This window comes from Punica granatum, chromosome 1 (assembly GCF_007655135.1).
Source record: "Punica granatum isolate Tunisia-2019 chromosome 1, ASM765513v2, whole genome shotgun sequence".
NCBI lineage: Eukaryota > Viridiplantae > Streptophyta > Magnoliopsida > Myrtales > Lythraceae > Punica > Punica granatum.
This window is the reverse complement of record NC_045127.1, coordinates 52,324,077-52,346,250: the sequence shown is the minus strand read 5'-3', so window position 1 is coordinate 52,346,250 and position 22,174 is coordinate 52,324,077.

Genomic DNA, 22,174 nt, shown 5'->3' with positions numbered 1-22,174 from the left:
GGCAGCATTGATATGTATAAAGCTCGTCTAGTAGCAAAGGGTTTCAATCAGCGAGAAGGGATCGATTATTCAAAGACTTTCAGTCCAGTCATCAAGCCTGTCATTATTCGAACAGTTCTTTCTATTGTCGTATCCTTTAAGTGGCCAATTCGACAGTTGGATGTGAAGAATGCATTTCTTCATGGACATCTCACAGAAGAAGTCTATATGGTACAGCCTCCACGCTTTGTTGATCTTTCTCGTCCTGATCACATCTGTAGACTCCGCCGTTCTCTGTACGGGCTAAGCAAGCTCTTAGAGCTTGGTTTCAGCGACTCAGTTCCTATCTTTAGCATATTGGTTTCTCCGATTCCAAGGCCGACTCCTCTCTTTTTATACTCCGAGGAAAACAATATGTTGTTTATCTTCTGGTCTATGTTGATGATATCATTTTGACTGGAACTCCAAGAGCATCTTTTCAGTCGATAATCACTGCTTTGCAGAAGGAGTTTGCTATGAAAGATCCTGGCCCGCTTCATTTCTTTCTTGGTATGGAGGCTTGCAAGAATTTCACTGAACTCTATCTCACCCAGTCCAAGTATATCCATGATATTCTTGCTCGCACCTCTATGTTGGAGTGCAAGCGTATTAGTTCACCTGTCACTACAGGGTCTCGGCTTTCTCTCCATGATGGATGCTCTTTCAAAGATCCCTCGCTCTACATAAGTGTCATGGGCAGTTTGCAGTACCTTTCTCTGACTAGACCTGATATTGCTTATGTAGTTAATCAGGTTTGTAAGTTCATGCATTGTCCCACTACAACTCATTGGCAAGCCGTGAAGAGAATCTTGCGGTATCTAAAAGGAACATCACTTATGTACTTCATATTCATCCCAGTTCTACGTCATCTGTTCATGGTTTTTCTAATACTGATTAGGCTGGGAATCCTGATGATCGTCGCTCAGTTAGTGGTTTTGTGATTTTTCTTGGCTCCAATCCAATATCCTGGAGCTCCAAGAAACAGCAGACTGTCACTCGGTCTAGTACTGAATCTGAGAATAAATGTCTCGCAAACGTCACTGCTGAGATCTTATGACTGCAGTCTCTTCTTCAAGAACTGGGAATCTCACAACATCACCCTCCCACTCTGTGGTGTGACAACATTTCGGCGATTTGTCTTACAGCGAATCCTATCTTTCATGCGAGAACTAAGCACATTGAGATTGATTATCACTTTGTGCGAGAGAGATTCCTACGCAGGCAACTTCTCATTAGGTTTATCAACTCCACTGATCAGCTAGCTGATGGACTTACCAAGGGCTTCTCTTCATCCCGCTTTGCTAATATTCAATCCAAGCTTCACGTGGAGATTCCCCTGTTTGGCTTACAGGGGAGTAATAAAGGATAATATCAAATCATGGTTTTCCATCTATACTTGTTGTATTTTAGGCATGAAATTATTTCACATTTATGTACTTTTCTAGATAGTCATGTACAGTGTCTATTTAATCAAATACACATATCTCACCTCATTAGTGAGGATTGAGCCATTCTTGTGCCCTTCTTTCACTCACTTGCGTATTTTTTTTCACAAAATTATACATAGTAATTTTTGTTTTATATAAAAATAGTGGATAATGAAAGGAAGGAATTGGTACCATTTGTGTGTCACAATAATTTATATTGGAATGTCTTGGGTTTTAATTGAATTCATCAATTCTTTCTCCCATCTTTTCTTATATTTTTTAGTAAAATTTTTATCATGATATCCTTATATATATATATATATATATATATATATTTATGTACTTCTAAAACGACGTAACCTTAAAAAAAATCTATAACCCTTAAAATAAACAACCCCATAAATTTAAATAGTGCCGAATTAAATTTTGATTTTAGTGGTAGTATTATTTTATATAACAGTATAGATACTTAATAAAATAATATAATATAGTATTGTAATTAAAAAATAATGATACAATTTAAATATATGTTTCCTTCCACATAAAAATTTAAGCTTCTCGGATAAATTTTATCCCTTTAAACAATTTTCAAAATATTCACTCGCGTTCTTATTACTTTGCTTAATTAATATAAATAACTATATACTCAGTTCAGATTCATCTTTTCATATTAACTATTTCTAAACAAATAAATATCATCAATCTCTACATAAGTAAAATTAATATCGATTGACAGACAAAATTATGAATAACTCTATGAATGTGGCAAAATATATCTATAGAAAGTCATCCAATAATTGCATAAATATATATCGAAATAGGTAATAATAAACAAATTAGTAATCCGGGATAAAATTACGAAAACAACGTACTAGTTAACGTTACTTTTTTTTCATTTTCAAAATTCGTTAAAAACAGTAAATTCACCATATATACCCTCATCAGTGGCCGAATCTCAATGAGTCAAGACTATTCAATTTCCAAGTTAAAATTTCAACTAAATTTTATATTTTTCACCATCTATTGGGAATTTAAGTTGATAAATAGCCGTGAAATTTATTTGTTGAAAGTTTATTCCGTAAGTCAATTTTACTGTATATAATATATAGATTGATATATCATCAGATGGTCCTGAGTACGTTTGAGTGGGTAAGCAGGCCGGTTGTTGGGCCAATATTTGGGCCGAGCTCAGCATATCTGACGAGGCCCAATACTAGATGGGGCTCGGGATAAATTTCATTGGAAAAAAATTCTTTATAATTGTTTAAGTCCTTCGACTCTCGAATAAATCGAGCATAAGGTGTGTCCCACGCTGTATTACCTTGACCTGGAAACATTATCAAGGTACCGTGTTTGATCTTAAGCGGGTGGTTAAACCTGGTCATTCGAGCATTAGGCCCTATTTCCGAACTGCGCATTACTCAATCTTTAACGCACGTTGATCTAAAATTGTCATACTAGACAGAGTCAGTCTGGTGACCACCGGCATTTACAAGTATCATCAGGCTTGTGCACGGATAAGCATTCCTAAAGCAGTCGCTGCGTGCTTCTTTTTACCGTAAGTACTGTCACAAATTTTGGCAACACAGCTCGGACCCATGGGATAGGTAGCGCCACCGCCTTGATACTCTGAGGTCGGGCCATTTTCCTTAGAGTTTATGCAAGACAAAAAACAGAGCGTTTTGGGTTAGTATATTTGATTGAAATTCCAATGTGATGTAGGATAACAGAACGTGTATTTTTTATACTAACAAAAAATTAAACATTATGCGTGTAAATTATAAAAAATTAAGGAAATCAATAAATCGAATTTTAAGATGGGATATCGTTTAAAAAATATTTTTTATTAAAAATAATTCCGAAATTAAAAACAAATAAATAAAAATCTAGAAATTTCCTTTCAAAAAATATATGATAATATATACTTACTTGACGTTAATATTAATGTGATAAAACATTAATTTATATTTTAAAAACTCAAGATTATTAAATAATATCTATACAAAAATAAAATCTTCTCATATATTTCAAACACATTATGTTATATAAGTTTAAAAAGTAAAGAAATTGTGATGTGTTTAGTTTTTTAGTTGAGATTTTAACTCAACTCAACTCAATTTTAGGGAATAAGGAAATATAAAAAATAATTATTATAAATATTGAAAAATATATGGATGTGTGAGAATATATATGTATGCATATAGAGATGCAAAGTATATATGAAATTTATTATTAAAAAATTAATTATAAAAATGGTTAAAAAAATATGAGTGTGATATTATTATTAAAAGAAATGAAAAAATAAAACAGTAATGATTGTAATGTTGAACTAGAATGGAGTTAAAGTTGGATAGAGTAAATTTTAATCTTAAAACTAAACAAGCTAACTCAGACTACGATAACTCATATTTCTTGACTTTATTAGCTAGCTGGAACATTAATATCGGAGCCAAGTCAGTAATCAATAGTTCATTTGCATAATTATTCCATTTATAATTCCATCCAGCAACAACATGAAGCTGTGAAATGCAGCATAAGGTTTTGTTAACCATATGGTTCAATCGGATATGGTGAAAATTTAATAAACAACTTAGCTCACGAGTGATCATTTATTATGTGCAATCTCAATCTACCTATTATAATATATAAAAGCTGACAAGTACTTATAAAAAATCGTTATTTGAATACCCTTAGCTCACAATTGATTGTCTTATCGACTTCTCGGAGTATTTAATTCTCCATGATAGATCATGTATTTGTCCATTCATCCACGCTATATTCAACATATTTTATATATTTGTCTACATCATTTATATGTAATAATATTTCTTAATAATTGAAGAGATTTCTCGGAATATGTGATGCGTCTATGTTCAACGTGTTAAATGTCTTAAATAGGAGACAAGAAAGTTTATTTTTTACATCATTTTTTACAGATTACTGTAGTTTTATCTACATTATATCCTCTACATCATATCCTCCGCTCATCGTATGTATCTACCAATATAATTACATAATTATTATTTTTATTAAATAAGTTATCTCATCTCTGTAAGGCTATTACATAGTTTTAACATCATTGTTTTAGTTAAATTCATTCCTATATTGCAATATGTGTAATTATTTAATTTTTAAATATAAAAATTAACAAAAAAAATTGTTTGCCTAACCCGTGAGTATCAATTAGTTTTTTCAATAATTAATAAAATTACTGGGTTCGTGGGCTTTTCTGGGCCTGCAGTAAAATGGGCTTCTTGAACCTGGTTTGTTTGAAAGCCCATTACTTCTTGAGCAACATTATTTGTGCTTTTAGTTATTTCTTCTCGTCTCCAATAATTTTCTGCAGCTATTTAAGGATAGTACTTATCTTGACTGACGGATGGTTTTGTATATGTGGAGATATGGTTTTCAAACGTTATCATCAGAGCTGATCCTTCTTTAATATTGATTGAATTGAGAATCAATGCACCATGAGTATTTTCATGTATATATTTGGAAGGAGGAAAATACATTTATTTATTTATTTTCATATCGATTACAAGTGATTTTTTTTCGGTAGAAAAGGGACCAAAGCCCAAAAGGAAATTAAAACATACAAAGAAGAGATATGGATACTGTCAGCACCCAATTTCGGTCCATCGGCTCCAGGGGGGGTAAAATTGTCATTTTTCTATTTTTCTATTTAATTAAAATTAATTAATTAATTAATAATAATAAAAAATATATATATATAATTATAAAAAAAAACAAAAAAAAAAGAAGAAGGAAAGGAAAGAAAAAATCTCGGGCAGGGCCGGGCAAGGCCGGGCAGCGTTGACTGGCTGCCCGTGACCCGCCGGCCCTAATTTAAAAAAAAAAAAAAATTCTGTTCTAGGCAGTCCGGGCAGGCCGGGCAGCGGCAACCGGCTGCCCGCGATCTGGCCGGCCGCCCAGAATAGGAAATCGCGGATTCCGCGATTTCCTCCCCAAATCGGCTGAAATCTCGACCAAAAATGGCAATTAAAGGGGGGGAAACCTAATTCGGCGGGGGGGACAATGGAACCCAGTGAAAAAAATCGCGAAATTCCTCTCGGATTGGGAGAATTTGGCAAATCGGAGCCCGATTGGAACCGCGCCGGAAAACCGTGAAATCTCCGCAATTCCGACCGTTCCGGCCACCGGTGAAGCCCAGATCGGAACCGGCGTCCCCAGGGCGGCGCTCAGAACACTCACCCGCTCCTCTTCGCGCCGTCGTTGCGGCGCCCAACGGCCAGAACCGCCGCCCTCAGCCGCTCGGCGCCGCCCGCGTTATCGTCCGACGAATCTGTCACTAACGGGCTTCGGCCCATTGCAGGTCCAGCCCAGCCAGCCCAGCCCGTCATCCACAGCCCAACGCCTTTCGCGGCCCAAGCCTTTATTCGGCCCGAGTTGCTCCAGTCCAGCCCAACGCCCCTCCGGGCGGTTCCCTCCTTCGGATAGGCTGACCGATCCGATCCGACCCGACCCGTCCGTCCGGCAGTTTTCTTATATTACAGAAACGTCCCCAAACTTTCGGATTAGGTAAAAATCTCAACTTAGCGGCATGTTTAGGGCTTTATATTAAATATCATGCCTGCTTGAATGATGATGACATGAAATAATTGCTTGTTGGTTGCATAGATTATCAAAATTATGCCAAATCCGATTATTCTAATTTTCTGATTTGTTCCATTCTAGTCCTGCAACGAATTTTCTTTTTTTTCAATCCTGCCCAAATTCCCAAATCAATTTTAAACCAGTTCCATGACATTTTCGATATTTCCATCACGTCCATAATTTTGTTTAGAATCAAATACTGCTCCAGCAAACTTTTACATTTGTTTCAATTCAGTCCTACATTTATTATTTTTTAAAATCAGCCCTAAATTTCAAAATTCATTTCAAACATACTCTGGGCTATTTCTTTATTTCTAGCACACCCTCCAAATTTTCTCAGGATTTTAAACCACCTCAGAAAAGTTTTTCCATTTGTTTCAATTCAGTCCCTGTGACATATATCCCTTTTAAAAAATCAGTCCAGAGCTCCAAAATTCTTTTCAAACGCGTCCCGGGCTATTTCATTCTTTCCAGAACGTTCCCTGATTTTTTTTTTAGAATTTAAAATCGCTCCAGTAAACTTTTCAATTTGTTTCAATTAGTCCCTGCAACATTTATTCATTTTAAAACCAGCCCTGAATTTCAAAAAAAATTAATTTTAAATAAACCCTAGCCCATTTTATACTTTCCCGAACATTCTCCAAATTTTATAGAATTTAGAAAAATCATTCTCCAAATTTTTTGATTTGTTTCAGTTTAGTCCTTGAGACATTTTTCCGTTACTTCATCAGTCTTTATTATTCTACATTATGTTGTTCGATCCTTATGTAAATTTTTCGAGATGACTGGAAATTAGAGTTTATCGAGCGATCTATTATTGATCGTTTCGACGGCTCAAAACCCAAAAAATAAAATAAAGCATTCAGCAGATTTTAATTAAACTTAATGATTTCACCAATCGGGTAAACGGGACGTTCATTTGACTGATTAATTCACTCGACCTTAATAATTTTGCATGAATTGGTAATTAATCGGGAATACGCGTCGATAAATTGCAAATACGTGTTGACGCCTTCTTTTCAAAATTCGCAAATTTCATACTAAAATCTGAGACTCGTGATCCGACGTGACATGGACGTCTGGGAAGAACTTGCATGTTTTGACTCGAGGCCTCCTAATTTTAGGTAATTCAAGTCGGGGTGTGGAAGTTCTTTTTAGATCACTTCCGGATAGATTGACTGTTTCTTTGACTTTTTGGGGTTCTCGCATAACCCTAGAAGAATCAGGGAATCAGTCAGCGCCGGTCACAGGCCGAGGTGGCCCGCATTGCGTATTCTCTCTCTTTCAAAAATAAATTTTCTATACAAAGGCAAAAAAGGCGTATTTACAATTTATTGTTATCTATGCATGATCTTGGGTAGTTAGATCGGGAATAACGGTTTAAGATACCAACATTTGACTTAATCGCATATTCGGCCTAATAGAAAACAGAATGGGGATAGCGGGCTAGGCACTAGGCTGTAGGATTCTCGTGTCAAAATCCACATTCTATAATAACCTATCATAATCAAAGTGTCACGATACATAACATTTTAAAATCAACCCACACATTCGAGACTTGATCACGGACACACACAGTCTGTCAGGTCCGGTAAATGATGCTGAATGCTACATGCCATTCCCGTCTTGCCTTTTACTTGTTTTAGGGTAGGATTTGTATGCCAAGATTTCTCGGTTAATAATCAATTAATCCACGTAAATTTGGTGATAATAAAACCCCATTGATTGTTTATTTGAACTTGCTTGTTACATCTTTTGCACTTGATTGTATTGCGGATCGAGCCCGATCCTTTAGGACTCGATTCACATTGGGTCCAACGCCCATAACCGACGATCATGGGGCCCAATGCCCTTATATACCGAGAGCGCATTTTAATTTCAATTTCAGTCTTTTCAAACTACACGGTGAGCATGAGTGGGATAATAACCGAAATGCGAACCGACCGGGATCCAATTGTTATAATTTGTATTTTATTTATTTGAGAGAACAATGTGAGGATTTATGTTGTATGTTTATTAATGTAAAAATCCCGGTCGGAGAGCAGACGGTCGGAGTGTTTCTTCGAATTTACGGTGTCAAAACGCGTGAGATGAGCGGAACTTAATTAAGCGGTAATTAAATAAAAATGGCAAGCCTAGACAAGTTAGAGTACCGATAGGGCATGCGAGATATAGGCTCGCATGTAACAGAACCCCCGAATTCGGAACCTCGGGTTTCACAGACCATATGCCTTAGCAATTAGGTGTACCCCGTACCCCTAGACCCGGGTAACTTGCCAGCCCTCGACCTTCGGGTCGTAAAATGGCAAGTGGCGACTCCTTCTCACGTGCGTCCGTTGCGCGTCCCCGGGAAGGTGGATACTCCCAAGCCGCGTTGCATTTAGGCGCGCGCCTGCGTGCCCCGACGAGACGAAATTCGGGTGCGCACAGCTTGGCGACTCCACTGGGGACACTTAGAGGGTTCGGGCTCGTTCCCGCTTGCTTTGTTTGCTTGTTTATTTATCGTTTTTCGCAATTTCCCGCTTATCTACTTTATGCACTTTTATTTTTCGTACGCACATTGCATATCATACTAGCTTCAGCTACCTACGGGTCGCGTCCCACGACCGATCTTAGGAAACACAGGTTAGATAGGGGTTCCGAGTAAGGGTACGTCGCACGGTTGGACCGTTGATTAGGCCCCCAAAGATCCCCGCTCGATTTCAAGGAATTGACACCCTTGAGTCGGGAGCCCCCATCCTTACGTAGCACGGTCCCTATAGCACTAAAACCATGCATTCTGCAGGAGCTCCATGCCATCCTCCAACCCGGCTTCGACGAACAGTCCGTTGAGTCGGCCTGAGTGCCACTTGAGTCTTTTCTATTTCAAGAGCGATGCACCTTGTAATTTGTATTAAGCAGTGGGCATTTACTTTTTTTCGCACACATGCATCATCTGTTTTACAAAATTAGGGTGTCATTCATATGGATGAGTCCTAAGTCAGTCTTCCTTTCGTCTTGGTAAGAGACGCCTTGCTCGGCCTCTTGTTCGTGCCTCGACAAAGTCCGTCAACACACGAGGGTCCCACCGAGTCTCCACAAACCAGGACCGGCACACCTGCCAGGACATCCCTCACTTTAGGCACATCCACCATAGTCGACCTCACCAACAACAGGATCGATCACCTTCGTCGGTAAGCTGCTGAGAAAGATGAGGAACTGGTCGGCCAACCACTACTTCAGAGGGAGCTCGCTCAGACCCACGCCAAACTACAGAAACGCAATCTGCGCTCGCTCAAACTCCTAGTGTGGTGGAAGATTGGCTTAGGGTTTTATTTTACAAAATTTACATTGTATTTTGAACTTTTTGAGCCAATTTGAATGACGGCATTAGTTTTGAAAAACTCACGCATCGCATGTATCCTACTCATTTACTGTTTTGCATAACAGCTAACGTCTCACCATGCAAGTGAGTGAAGACCTTCTTCGCAGGTAGACCAATCACGACTTTCACGGCAAGGCAAGCCGTGACCTGAGGACCAATGCACCTTCTTTGGCAAAGCCAGCTTCTCACTAATCTCACACAACTAAGCGTCATCGCGTGATCGCGCACACGTCTCTTCGCGCAACTGAGCACATCCACAAGCACAACCGAGTGCGTCCTCCCGCGTCGTGCGAGCATGCCTCCACCTTACCCATGCACACACCCCGACACGCTCGCACGACGCCTACCAGGCTAGTTCGATCCCCTACGCTTTTGCGTTAAAATTGCGAACATAGTTTGCTCTTTCATCGTTCCTCTTTTCCCATTGCAGGAAATAACCAACAAGAAGGCAACGTGAATCCAAAACGGCCACAATCAAGACTGGAAACACTTCTCTGCTACCTCCTTGGACTCCAAACACTCAAGACCGACCTTCCCTCCATGAAAGATCACAAGCGACAGCTCCAACGAACATAGCATGTCCCAGCCCACCCGCCACGAAGCTTCTAAACGCGATCACGCTGCCAATCGAAGAAGGGGTCCAACTCATCCCGCATGACCAACAAGTCGTGCAAATCATCGCAAAGAGCATCACCGCGTGATCATGTGCACATCTCTCCGCAAGACCTTGCGCATCTACTAGCAACTAAGCGTGCCTCACACATGTCCAAGCACGTTCACACCAACTCATACACGCATGCTTAACATATCAATGCATGTCTCTTGGTGTGCTCGCGCGTCACCTACCAGGCCAGTTCGCTTCCCTACACTCATACATTGAAATCTTGAACAGTTTATGCTCTTTCATTGTTTTCTTTTCCCATTGTAGGAAATTCTCAACAAGAAGACAGCCTGAATACTGGGCGACCGCAATTGAGACAACAAACGTCTCTCATCCAGTTCCTTGGGATTTCAACAGTAAGTCCCCATCCTCGCTTCACAAAGCAAGACCGCAAGAAAAATCAGAGTCACCGCTTTGCAGTGCCCTGCACTGTTCCTCAGCATTGACCTTTACTTTTGCATCTCTTGCACTTTCCTATCAATCCCGCATTTATTGCATCGGGCTTCGGCCCCGCATTTACTGCATCGGGCTACGGCCTCGCATCGGGTTCCGGCCCTGCATCGGGCTCCAGCCCCGCATTTACTGCATTAGACTTCGGCCCCGCATCGAGCTCCGGCCCTGCATCGGGCTCCAGCCTTGCATTTACTTTTGGGTTTCGGCCCTCATCAGGCTCCGGCCCCACTTTTGGGCTTTGGCCCCACTTTGGGTTTCGACCCCTCATCGGGCCTCGGTCCCGCATTTGCTGCTTTTGGGCTCCGACCCCGCATTTACTACTTTCAGGTTTTGACACCTCGCGTTTACTGTTTTCAGGCTCATCTGAAATCCAAAATCGACTTGGATTCAAATTCATCCAAGCGATACTCCGAGGAGCAAGTCTAATCCTTCAACCGCAAAAGATCACAAGCAACAGCTCCGACGAACAGAGCATGGCCCTGCCCACCCGCCGCGAAAGTCACTAGCACGGTCACATCTCCGATCGGAGAATGAATCCTGCCCACCATCCACTGTGGCCATCAACTAGCCACTGGGACAACATGCACCCTTCCCTAAACTCTCTTTTACATTTATGTGCATTCCCAAACAACCTCCCGGCATGAACGAGCCCTTCACGGGCGCACTAGGATAGCCCTGAAGATGCCCTGTTGGTTCTGTCGGAATTGTTCGATTCGTCTGTCCTCATGGGATCCAGCTTCTCGAGCCTTCCCTAGGACGGCTGCGCATGCCAACCAGCAATTGGGGAAAGTACACCTATGTGACCCCTAGCAACGGTCTGCCCACTCCGGGGTGGCGATGACTAGATCTCGAAATTGAGTGTCCCCCACGCGCGGCACCCCATGGGTCGCGCGCTGGATGAGGGAACTTCCCATGGGTCCACCTTACATTTCTTACCACATATTTCACCGTATAATCACCTAATACATCATCTTCTTTGTCATCCTTCACAGGGGCACGCCGGCTACAGGCAAAGAGCGATACACGGGTTCACACCTCCACGAGAATTCCTATCGGGTCACTCTCCCTATACTTTGACAGGAAAGAGGCTTGATGTGGAAGTACCCCTTTTAACGAAAGCCAAAGACAAAAACGACTAAGTGAGCCACATGCTGTCAACCCAACCATCTCAGTCGATAGCAAGCATGGCCCCCGAAGCAAAGCACGTACGCCGACTTCAAGAGCACCTATCCTCCTAGGGGCATCCTCCACGGTCAGGAACGGCATCCGCGTTCAACACTCATGCCGGGGCAACCTCAATCACCTGCATCCCTGGGAAAATCTTATTCTTCTTCTTAGACGATAGGGGAAATCATTTGTAAAGTTTGCAAGGACGAGCAACGCAAAGTTCGGCTTCCGAATATCCTGAAGCCAAATCTCCATGAAAGGCCGACCTTCACAAAATAGGGCAAGGCACACTAAAGCGACCACGCAATGCAAAGTCGAGGGGTCTTCAAGAAATACACGGGGCACAAAATAAACCCAGCTGCAAGGAAAAAAGGCACAGAGCGAAAAGAAGCGGGAAAAACCCGCCAATAAAGAGAGAGAGAAAAGACGCGGGAAAAACCCGTCAATGAACAAAACAAGGTACCGTCGAGATATAAAACTCCGGCACCGCCAATTCAAAGAAGAATCAACAAACCCCGACAAAAAGGGAAGCAGCAAACGCAAACTCCTCGACGGAGACAGAACACAACGCACTCGGATGTCGAATTATTCGAACCCTTCGCCCTTGCAAACTCGAGAGACAAAAGAATCGAGCCTGCTAGGTCGAAAACCCCTCGGGGCGATCTAGGCAAAAGTTAGGGCAAAAGAGAGGCACGACTGAAAATCCCGAGGCGGGCAGTCTTGGCAAAAGGAGAGTTCATCCCCTTTAGGTTGAGAGGTACGGCCCCGAGGTGGGTGACCGTAGCAAAAGGAGAGTAAAACGAGAGATAAACAAAATAGTCACCTTGGGCCTTCGCACACTGCGCGGATCAGGGCTCCCCAAGGGAAATGGCCAGGTTATCTACTCCAACACAATCCCCGATCGGCTATCCTACCGAACTCAACCATCCAAGGCAGATTCTTCTTCAAGCAAAGCGGGCGACCAAGCACGCAATCCAAACAGTTCAAGACAGCCAACACTAACCGAAGGACGGAAGAGAAGGGGGTACATCTCACGGCAAGCGTGAACCCTTGTATCCTTTTGGCCTGGGGCAACGTGCTTCCCAAGCTTTCTCTTTCCTCTTTGTCTTTGCATAACTCCAAACGGGTCACAGCCACCCTTCAACAGGCTACCACAAAGCCGAAATCTCAGACATTCCTTTCTGAGGTCTAATCATAGTATTCTGGAAATGGTCAGACCGAGTCTGATCAAATCTAGGCAAAAAAATCCCCACGCGGGTCACAAGCGCAGCTGCCCATCGAGATCTTGACGAGAAGGGTCCTAAGTTCACAGGCGCGTCGAACAACCGATAGAGCCGCTTGGGCACCTTTGAGAACGTCTCGATATGCCCATGTAAGGCCAACAGGAGCCCCGGAGGCCTCGCATCGGGGCCTCAGAAAGCTGGACCCCCATTTGCATCCCCAAAGCAAAAACTCTTCACGAGTCGCCCAGGCGACCCGAAACCGAAGAGCATGCGTCACAAACACTTCCTTTTACCTGTGCTTGCAAATTGCTAGTAATCTCATGACTTACTAATGATGTCAAGATCACAGGTACAACAAAGGCAAGAACTACGGCAGACTCTGATCCCCGGTCCAAGAGGGTACGTAGGCGCTCTTAGAGCTCGAGTCCCGCATCACTAGACGTCGGTCCCTAGCAAATGAACGACCGCCCAACCAGCAACGAGCAACAAACCTCGCAAGCAAAATTCCTAGTGGCAAGACCGGGGCATTCCCAGCAATCAATCGCTTCAGCGGCGAGACCAGTTGCCAACAAGAGCAATAAACAATCGATCTAGCAGCAAGGTCGGCTTCCGGCAGATCAAACACAATGCCTCCCCACGATAACATTTACAAGCGACTGGGGCATCCTCGGTGGATACAGTGATCAGACCATTCCTGCCAAGCGGCGACACAAGTCACCCAGCACGCGTCCAATCACGTGACAAACTGCAAGCCACACCCACCACTGCATCATCACAACAAAGCCATGACCCAATGCCAAGCACCCCTGCATTCCAGGATTTCGTGTCCACCTTTACCGCTTTTCGGACTTCGTGTCCAACTTCATCGCTTTCCGGACTTCGTGTCCAGGACTTCGTGTCCGCCTTTACTGCTTTCCGGACTTCGTGTCCAGGACTTCGTGTCCGCCTTTACTGCTTTCAGGGCTTCGCGTCCAGGACTTCGTGTCCGCCTTTACTGCTTTCAGGGCTTCGCGTCCAGGACTTCGTGTCCGCCTTTACTGCTTTCAGGGCTTCGCGTCCAGGACTTCGTGTCCGCCTTTACTGCTTTCAGGGCTTCGCGTCCAGGACTTCGTGTCCGCCTTTACTGCTTTCAGGACTTCGCGTCCATGACTTCGTGTCCCCCTTTACTGCTTTCAGGACTTCGCGTCCAGGACTTCGTGTCCGCCTTTATTGCTTTCAGGACTTCGCGTCCAGGACTTCGTGTCCGCCTTTACTGCTTTCAGGACTTCGCGTCCAGGACTTCGTGTCCATCTTTAACGCTTTTCGGACTTCGCGTCCAGGACTTCGTGTCCACATTTACTGCTTTTCGGACTTCGCGTCCAGGACTTCGTGTCCATCTTTACCGCTTTTCGGACTTCGCGTCCAGGACTTCGTGTCCACCTTTACCGCTTTTCGGATTTCGCGTCCAGGACTTCGTGTCCACATTTACTGCTTTTCGGACCTAGCGTCCAGGACTTCGTGTCCACATTTACTGCTTTTCGGACTCCGTGTCCACATTTACTGTTTTTCGAACTCCATGTCCAGGACTTCGTGTCCACATTTACTGCTTTTCGGACTTCGCGTCCAGGACTTCGTGTCCATCTTTACTGCTTTTCGGACTTCGCGTCCAGGACTTCGTGTCCATCTTTACCGCTTTTCGGACTTCGCGTCCAGGACTTCGCGTCCGCCTCTTACTGCATTTTGGATTTCGTGTCCACATTCATTGCATTCCGGATTTCGTGTCCGTGTCTACTACATTCCGGACTTCGTGTCCTCATTTACTGCTTTATGGGCTTTGTGTCCACATTCATTGCGTTCCGGACTTCGTGTCCGTGTCTACTGCATTCCACACTACGTGTCCTCATTTACTGCTTTTTTTGGACTTCGTGTCCTCATTTACTGCTTTCCGTATTTCGTGTCCGCATATACTGCTTTTCAGACTTCGTGTCCGCATTTAAGGTCCTTCAAGTATGCGTCTACATTTACTAATTTATGGTTTTTACTATTTTGCAACATACCAGACGATCGCTAGGATCAAACGAGGTGCTTCTCATAGTCTTTGGCTGCATCCTCTATCCGAGCACGCAACCAAAGAGGGGCAAGCTGTCAGCACCCAATTTCGGTCCATCGGCTCCAGGGGGGGTAAAATTGTCATTTTTCTATTTTTCTATTTAATTAAAATTAATTAATTAATTAATAATAATAAAAAATATATATATATAATTATAAAAAAAAAAAACAAAAAAAAAGAAGAAGGAAAGGAAAGAAAAAATCTCGGGCAGGGCCGGGCAAGGCCGGGCAGCGTTGACTGGCTGCCCGTGACCCGCCGGCCCTAATTTAAAAAAAAAAAAAATTCTGTTCTAGGCAGTCCGGGCAGGCCGGGCAGCGGCAACCGGCTGCCCGCGATCTGGCCGGCCGCCCAGAATAGGAAATCGCGGATTCCGCGATTTCCTCCCCAAATCGGCTGAAATCTCGACCAAAAATGGCAATTAAAGGGGGGAAAACCTAATTCGGCGGGGGGGACAATGGAACCCAGTGAAAAAAATCGCGAAATTCCTCTCGGATTGGGAGAATTTGGCAAATCGGAGCCCGATTGGAACCGCGCCGGAAAACCGTGAAATCTCCGCAATTCCGACCGTTCCGGCCACCGGTGAAGCCCAGATCGGAACCGGCGTCCCCAGGGCGGCGCTCAGAACACTCACCCGCTCCTCTTCGCGCCGTCGTTGCGGCGCCCAACGGCCAGAACCGCCGCCCTCAGCCGCTCGGCGCCGCCCGCGTTATCGTCCGACGAATCTGTCACTAACGGGCTTCGGCCCATTGCAGGTCCAGCCCAGCCAGCCCAGCCCGTCATCCACAGCCCAACGCCTTTCGCGGCCCAAGCCTTTATTCGGCCCGAGTTGCTCCAGTCCAGCCCAACGCCCCTCCGGGCGGTTCCCTCCTTCGGATAGGCTGACCGATCCGATCCGACCCGACCCGTCCGTCCGGCAGTTTTCTTATATTACAGAAACGTCCCCAAACTTTCGGATTAGGTAAAAATCTCAACTTAGCGGCATGTTTAGGGCTTTATATTAAATATCATGCCTGCTTGAATGATGATGACATGAAATAATTGCTTGTTGGTTGCATAGATTATCAAAATTATGCCAAATCCGATTATTCTAATTTTCTGATTTGTTCCATTCTAGTCCTGCAACGAATTTTCTTTTTTTTCAATCCTGCCCAAATTCCCAAATCAATTTTAAACCAGTTCCATGACATTTTCGATATTTCCATCACGTCCATAATTTTTTTTAGAATCAAATACTGCTCCAGCAAACTTTTACATTTGTTTCAATTCAGTCCCTGGAGCATTTATTATTTTTTAAAATCAGCCCTAAATTTCAAAATTCATTTCAAACATACTCTGGGCTATTTCTTTATTTCTAGCACACCCTCCAAATTTTCTCAGGATTTTAAACCACCTCAGAAAAGTTTTTCCATTTGTTTCAATTCAGTCCCTGTGACATATATCCCTTTTAAAAAATCAGTCCAGAGCTCCAAAATTCTTTTCAAACGCGTCCCGGGCTATTTCATTCTTTCCAGAACGTTCCCTGATTTTTTTTTTTTTTTAGAATTTAAAATCGCTCCAGTAAACTTTTCAATTTGTTTCAATTAGTCCCTGCAACATTTATTCATTTTAAAACCAGCCCTGAATTTCAAAAAAATTAATTTTAAATAAACCCTAGCCCATTTTATACTTTCCCGAACATTCTCCAAATTTTATAGAATTTAGAAAAATCATTCTCCAAATTTTTTGATTTGTTTCAGTTTAGTCCTTGAGACATTTTTCCGTTATTCATCAGTCTTTATTATTCTACATTATGTTGTTCGATCCTTATGTAAATTTTTCGAGATGACTGGAAATTAGAGTTTATCGAGCGATCTATTATTGATCGTTTCGACGGCTCGAAACCCAAAAAATAAAATAAAGCATTCAGCAGATTTTAATTAAACTTAATGATTTCACCAATCGGGTAAACGGGACGTTCATTTGACTGATTAATTCACTCGACCTTAATAATTTTGCATGAATTGGTAATTAATCGGGAATACGCGTCGATAAATTGCAAATACGTGTTGACGCCTTCTTTTCAAAATTCGCAAATTTCATACTAAAATCTGAGACTCGTGATCCGACGTGACATGGACGTCTGGGAAGAACTTGCATGTTTTGACTCGAGGCCTCCTAATTTTAGGTAATTCAAGTCGGGGTGTGGAAGTTCTTTTTAGATCACTTCCGGATAGATTGACTGTTTCTTTGACTTTTTGGGGTTCTCGCATAACCCTAGAAGAATCAGGGAATCAGTCAGCGCCGGTCACAGGCCGAGGTGGCCCGCATTGCGTATTCTCTCTCTTTCAAAAATAAATTTTCTATACAAAGGCAAAAAAGGCGTATTTACAATTTATTGTTATCTATGCATGATCTTGGGTAGTTAGATCAGGAATAACGGTTTAAGATACCAACATTTGACTTAATCGCATATTCGGCCTAATAGAAAACAGAATGGGGATAGCGGGCTAGGCACTAGGCTGTAGGATTCTCGTGTCAAAATCCACATTCTATAATAACCTATCATAATCAAAGTGTCACGATACATAACATTTTAAAATCAACCCACACATTCGAGACTTGATCACGGACACACACAGTCTGTCAGGTCCGGTAAATGATGCTGAATGCTACATGCCATTCCCGTCTTGCCTTTTACTTGTTTTAGGGTAGGATTTGTATGCCAAGATTCCTCGGTTAATAATCAATTAATCCACGTAAATTTGGTGATAATAAAACCCCATTGATTGTTTATTTGAACTTGCTTGTTACATCTTTTGCACTTGATTGTATTGCGGATCGAGCCCGATCCTTTAGGACTCGATTCACATTGGGTCCAACGCCCATAACCGACGATCATGGGGCCCAATGCCCTTATACACCGAGAGCGCATTTTAATTTCAATTTCAGTCTTTTCAAACTACACGGTGAGCATGAGTGGGATAATAACCGAAATGCGAACCGACCGGGATCCAATTGTTATAATTTGTATTTTATTTATTTGAGAGAACAATGTGAGGATTTATGTTGTATGTTTATTAATGTAAAAATCCCGGTCGAAGAGCAGACGGTCGGAGTGTTTCTTCGAATTTACGGTGTCAAAGCGCGTGAGATGAGCGGAACTTAATTAAGCGGTAATTAAATAAAAATGGCAAGCCTAGACAAGTTAGAGTACCGATAGGGCATGCGAGATATAGGCTCGCATGTAACAGAACCCCCGAATTCGGAACCTCGGGTTTCACAGACCATATGCCTTAGCAATTAGGTGTACCCCGTACCCCTAGACCCGGGTAACTTGCCAGCCCTCGACTTTCGGGTCGTAAAATGGCAAGTGGCGACTCCTTCTCACGTGCGTCCGTTGCGCGTCCCCGGGAAGGTGGATACTCCCAAGCCGCGTTGCATTTAGGCGCGCGCCTGCGTGCCCCGACGAGACGAAATTCGGGTGCGCACAGATACCCCAATAGAATCGCCTAATATGAGATGGCCTGAACTATTAAGAACCGGATCAAGAAAATGAACCCTCAGAGGGAAAGATAACGCTCTCTTAGTAAGCAATTACCTTCCCGATAAGCATGAGTAATTTATAATTCCCAACCCCTAGAGATTATCTCTCTGATATCTATCAGAATTGGCCGAAGATTTGGAGCTCCAGCATCCGATCGCAGGAGTGTTGGCACAATAGTAGAGTGAACTTCAAGAATAGGTCTTCTACAACCTGTTGACCAAGCAAGTTCAAATCCCGAGCAAACACCCCACAACTCGGCAATAACTGAGGTTGCAAAGCCTATATTATGAACGAAACCTCGCATCCAGTTACCTTGAGAATCCCGAATAATTCCTCCCACTTCGGAATAAAGCCTATAAAGTGATTTCATCATGATTCTAAAAAAACAATGTTTAGTTTCTTTTTTGAGGGGAAAAAAGGTTGTCTTAGGTGCCGGTCGTACAAACAAAAGCTCATTCCAATGAGTGGCAATATCTGAAAGAGAATATTTACTTCAAAGTGATCGCGTTTGAAATAGAAAATTTTTGGCAAAAAAATTGAAGGAGGAGAAAGAAAGGTTTTTTTTTTCCTTGAAATGAATATGAGCAATTATGAACGAGAAACTGCTCAATTCTTCGGAGGATCTATATATTTGAGTTGATGTAGCATAAATTAGTTAAAGGAAGACGAACAAATTTATTTATTTAGACCTTGATTGAATTTGATTAAATGAAGTAACAAATCCCGCTTCTCTTCTTCATGGAGTTACTATGTGCGTCAAATTTAAGCTTGTTTGGGAATGGAGTAGAGTTTTAACTCAACTCCATTTTAATCCCAAATAATTATATTTATTTGGGATTGTAATGATTGTGTTGTTAAATTATAAGAAAAAGTGATAAAAAGTAATGAATAGTTGAAAAAAAGTAATTATTGTGTTGTTGAATTGTGAAAAAAGTAATGAATAGTTGAGAGAATTTAATATTAAAAATTAAATTGAATGGTAATTGAGATATAAAAAAATTGAAGAATTTATAATGATCGTATTGTTAAATTAAAGATAAGTGGAATATAGTTTAAAAAAAAATTATTTACCAAGCAAGACCTTACTTATTCTGACCAAAAGTTGTAGGCCTTTATATTTGAGCCGTTCATTATACTTATTGCACAAGAAAAGGTCGGCAAAAGGCTTGAAAGAACAAGAAGCATGTCTAGACGTAGACATATGCAAATTGCAAGCCAATGATGGCATGTAATTAAACAACTTAATGCAAAAAAAAAAAATGCAAGTATTTTATATCAGAGGATGGCATAGAAGGATAGCATATATCTTGCAAAACTTAAATGGTTGCCTTCTTTTGGAATAAATACATAACCAAATATTTGGAAAAATAGCTATCTTTCAAATATTATACCATTAAGAAGGGAATTTAATTGACCTTACTGATAAGAATACATGTATAGACTTCCTAAAAGTTCACCTTTTCAGAGATTTCCGAAGAGCTCTCTATTTATATCTATATTTATATATAACATATAAAAGAGGAGGAAAGATGACGGTACGATACCCCATAAAAAAATTGTCGAAGAACTTCATAGTACTTATTTTTGTAATTTTATTGGTCTCCGGAGGTCAGTCCTTGCTTGCTGTATATATCATTCCTTTTCGTCGTAGATCGAGTAAAAGTTTGATATTTTTCCCTTAAATTCGATGGAAATTTGACGGGTGAGTACAGAAGCACTGCCTATTCGTGGAAAAAATGCACGTTTAATCAAATGAGAGTATAATATAGTGACACATATCTCTCGCTCGGTGACTAAAAAGATCTCAAGTTCGATATCTTGTAGGACCATTCGTACCCTTTAATTAAATATTTAATTTTTTTATTTCAACATATTGTATTCATGAGTCTCCCGTTATAATAAAAAAAAATGCACATTTGAAGACTGCAATGGCTAGTGCAAGAAAAAATATGGAAAGAGTGGACAGGGAGACTGTTTCATGCTTTCGCGGCCCGATGATACTTGCAGATAGATGTATTTGGGACTGCGCAACTCCACCAACCACAGCATGAGCTCCTCCTCCAATAATAAGTACTATAATAATAATAATAATTATTATTATTATTATTTCTATAGCAATAGAAGCAATATTGTGTTAAGCAATTTTATTGAAGTTTATCAATTCTTAACTTAATAATTTGAGAATTCGAGATTTATTTCAATCAATCTATAATTTGATGTCCAATAAATTTGTTCAAGTAAGATACAATACAAGCAAAATGTACAGTACTTCGGATCGGAGCGGAGCGGATTTATATTCAATTCCCTGTGGATTTGACACCAGTTGTATTCAGTTTCAGGTGAATCGTAACCATTCAGGGGATTTCATCCACGGATATCAACAGTTGCGGATGCGTAGAGGAACGAGCGAAGTGGGAGGAAACAAAGCCAGGATCGTTGATGATGGAGGCCCATAGGGTAGAAACGCACCTGAATTTGCACAGTGACTTCACCGGGAGCCTCAATAGTATCTCGCATATGACGTCTTGCGGAAAAAGAAACGCGCCGTCCGTCTGACTGCTGCTCCGCGTCATCTTCCTCGGCCGGCCGGCGAGGTCGAGGACGAGACTCCGACTCCGGGAGGGATTGGAGACGCTATTGGTGGGGCTTCAGACCGGGAAAGAAGTCAATATATAATAGAGACACTATTCTCTTTTTCAATCAAACTAATTGCGTTGCGCGTATGCAGTGATGTCGCATAGCATAAATTAGATAAAGGAAGGCACCGCACGGATCCACCGGAAAGAAAGATACAACATGGCAAAAGCTTCCGACATCGAAGGAGACGTACATCTAGGGTGTAAACGAGATGATACGGCTCGCGAAGTGTTCGAGCTTGACTAGGTGAAAGTTCGAGTTCGGCTCGGTCTTATTGAACTCGAGCCAAGCCGAACAGTCTCACTAGCCGAGCTCGAGCTTGAGCCTGGGTGTGCTTAGCTCAAGCGGTTCGTGAGCCTTATCGAGCTTAAGCCTTATTGAGACTTTTTGATGTGTTCATCATAATTTTTATCAAATTAGAATTCTGTCGAGTTCACCCGAGAGCCTATCGAGCTTATCGAGCCCGAGCTGCTCGAGCTTGAAAAAATTGATGAGCCAAGCTCGAGCCTAGAAATGCTCACAAGCCGAGCTCGAGCTCGCCTCTCTAGGCTCTATCAAACTCGAGCCGAGCTCCAGCCTGAGCTTTCACTCTCGAACCGAGCTTCGAGCCCCTTGAGTTTGGGCTTGGCTTGGCCCCATTACAACCCCACTTACATCCAATTCCCTATGGATTTGCCTCTAAGGATATTTATTTTCATCTGATCTGATATACTAAAATTAACCTCAAATTCTTAAATTATTAAGTCTAAAATTGATAAACTTCAAGAAAATTCTAAAATTATTAAGTCTAAATTATATAAATAACAGCCAAGCAAAAAGAAAAATTACACGGATAACAAAAACGAGAATTAAATATGAAATGCAAATTTTGAGGAAAAATAAAACACTATTACCAGCGGCAATCTGTAATTGAGTGAGCCCAATATACAGTCAAAGATGAATAAATAAAAACGACTCGGACCATCTAAAATAGTTGTTTTTTACTCATGACCTATTTT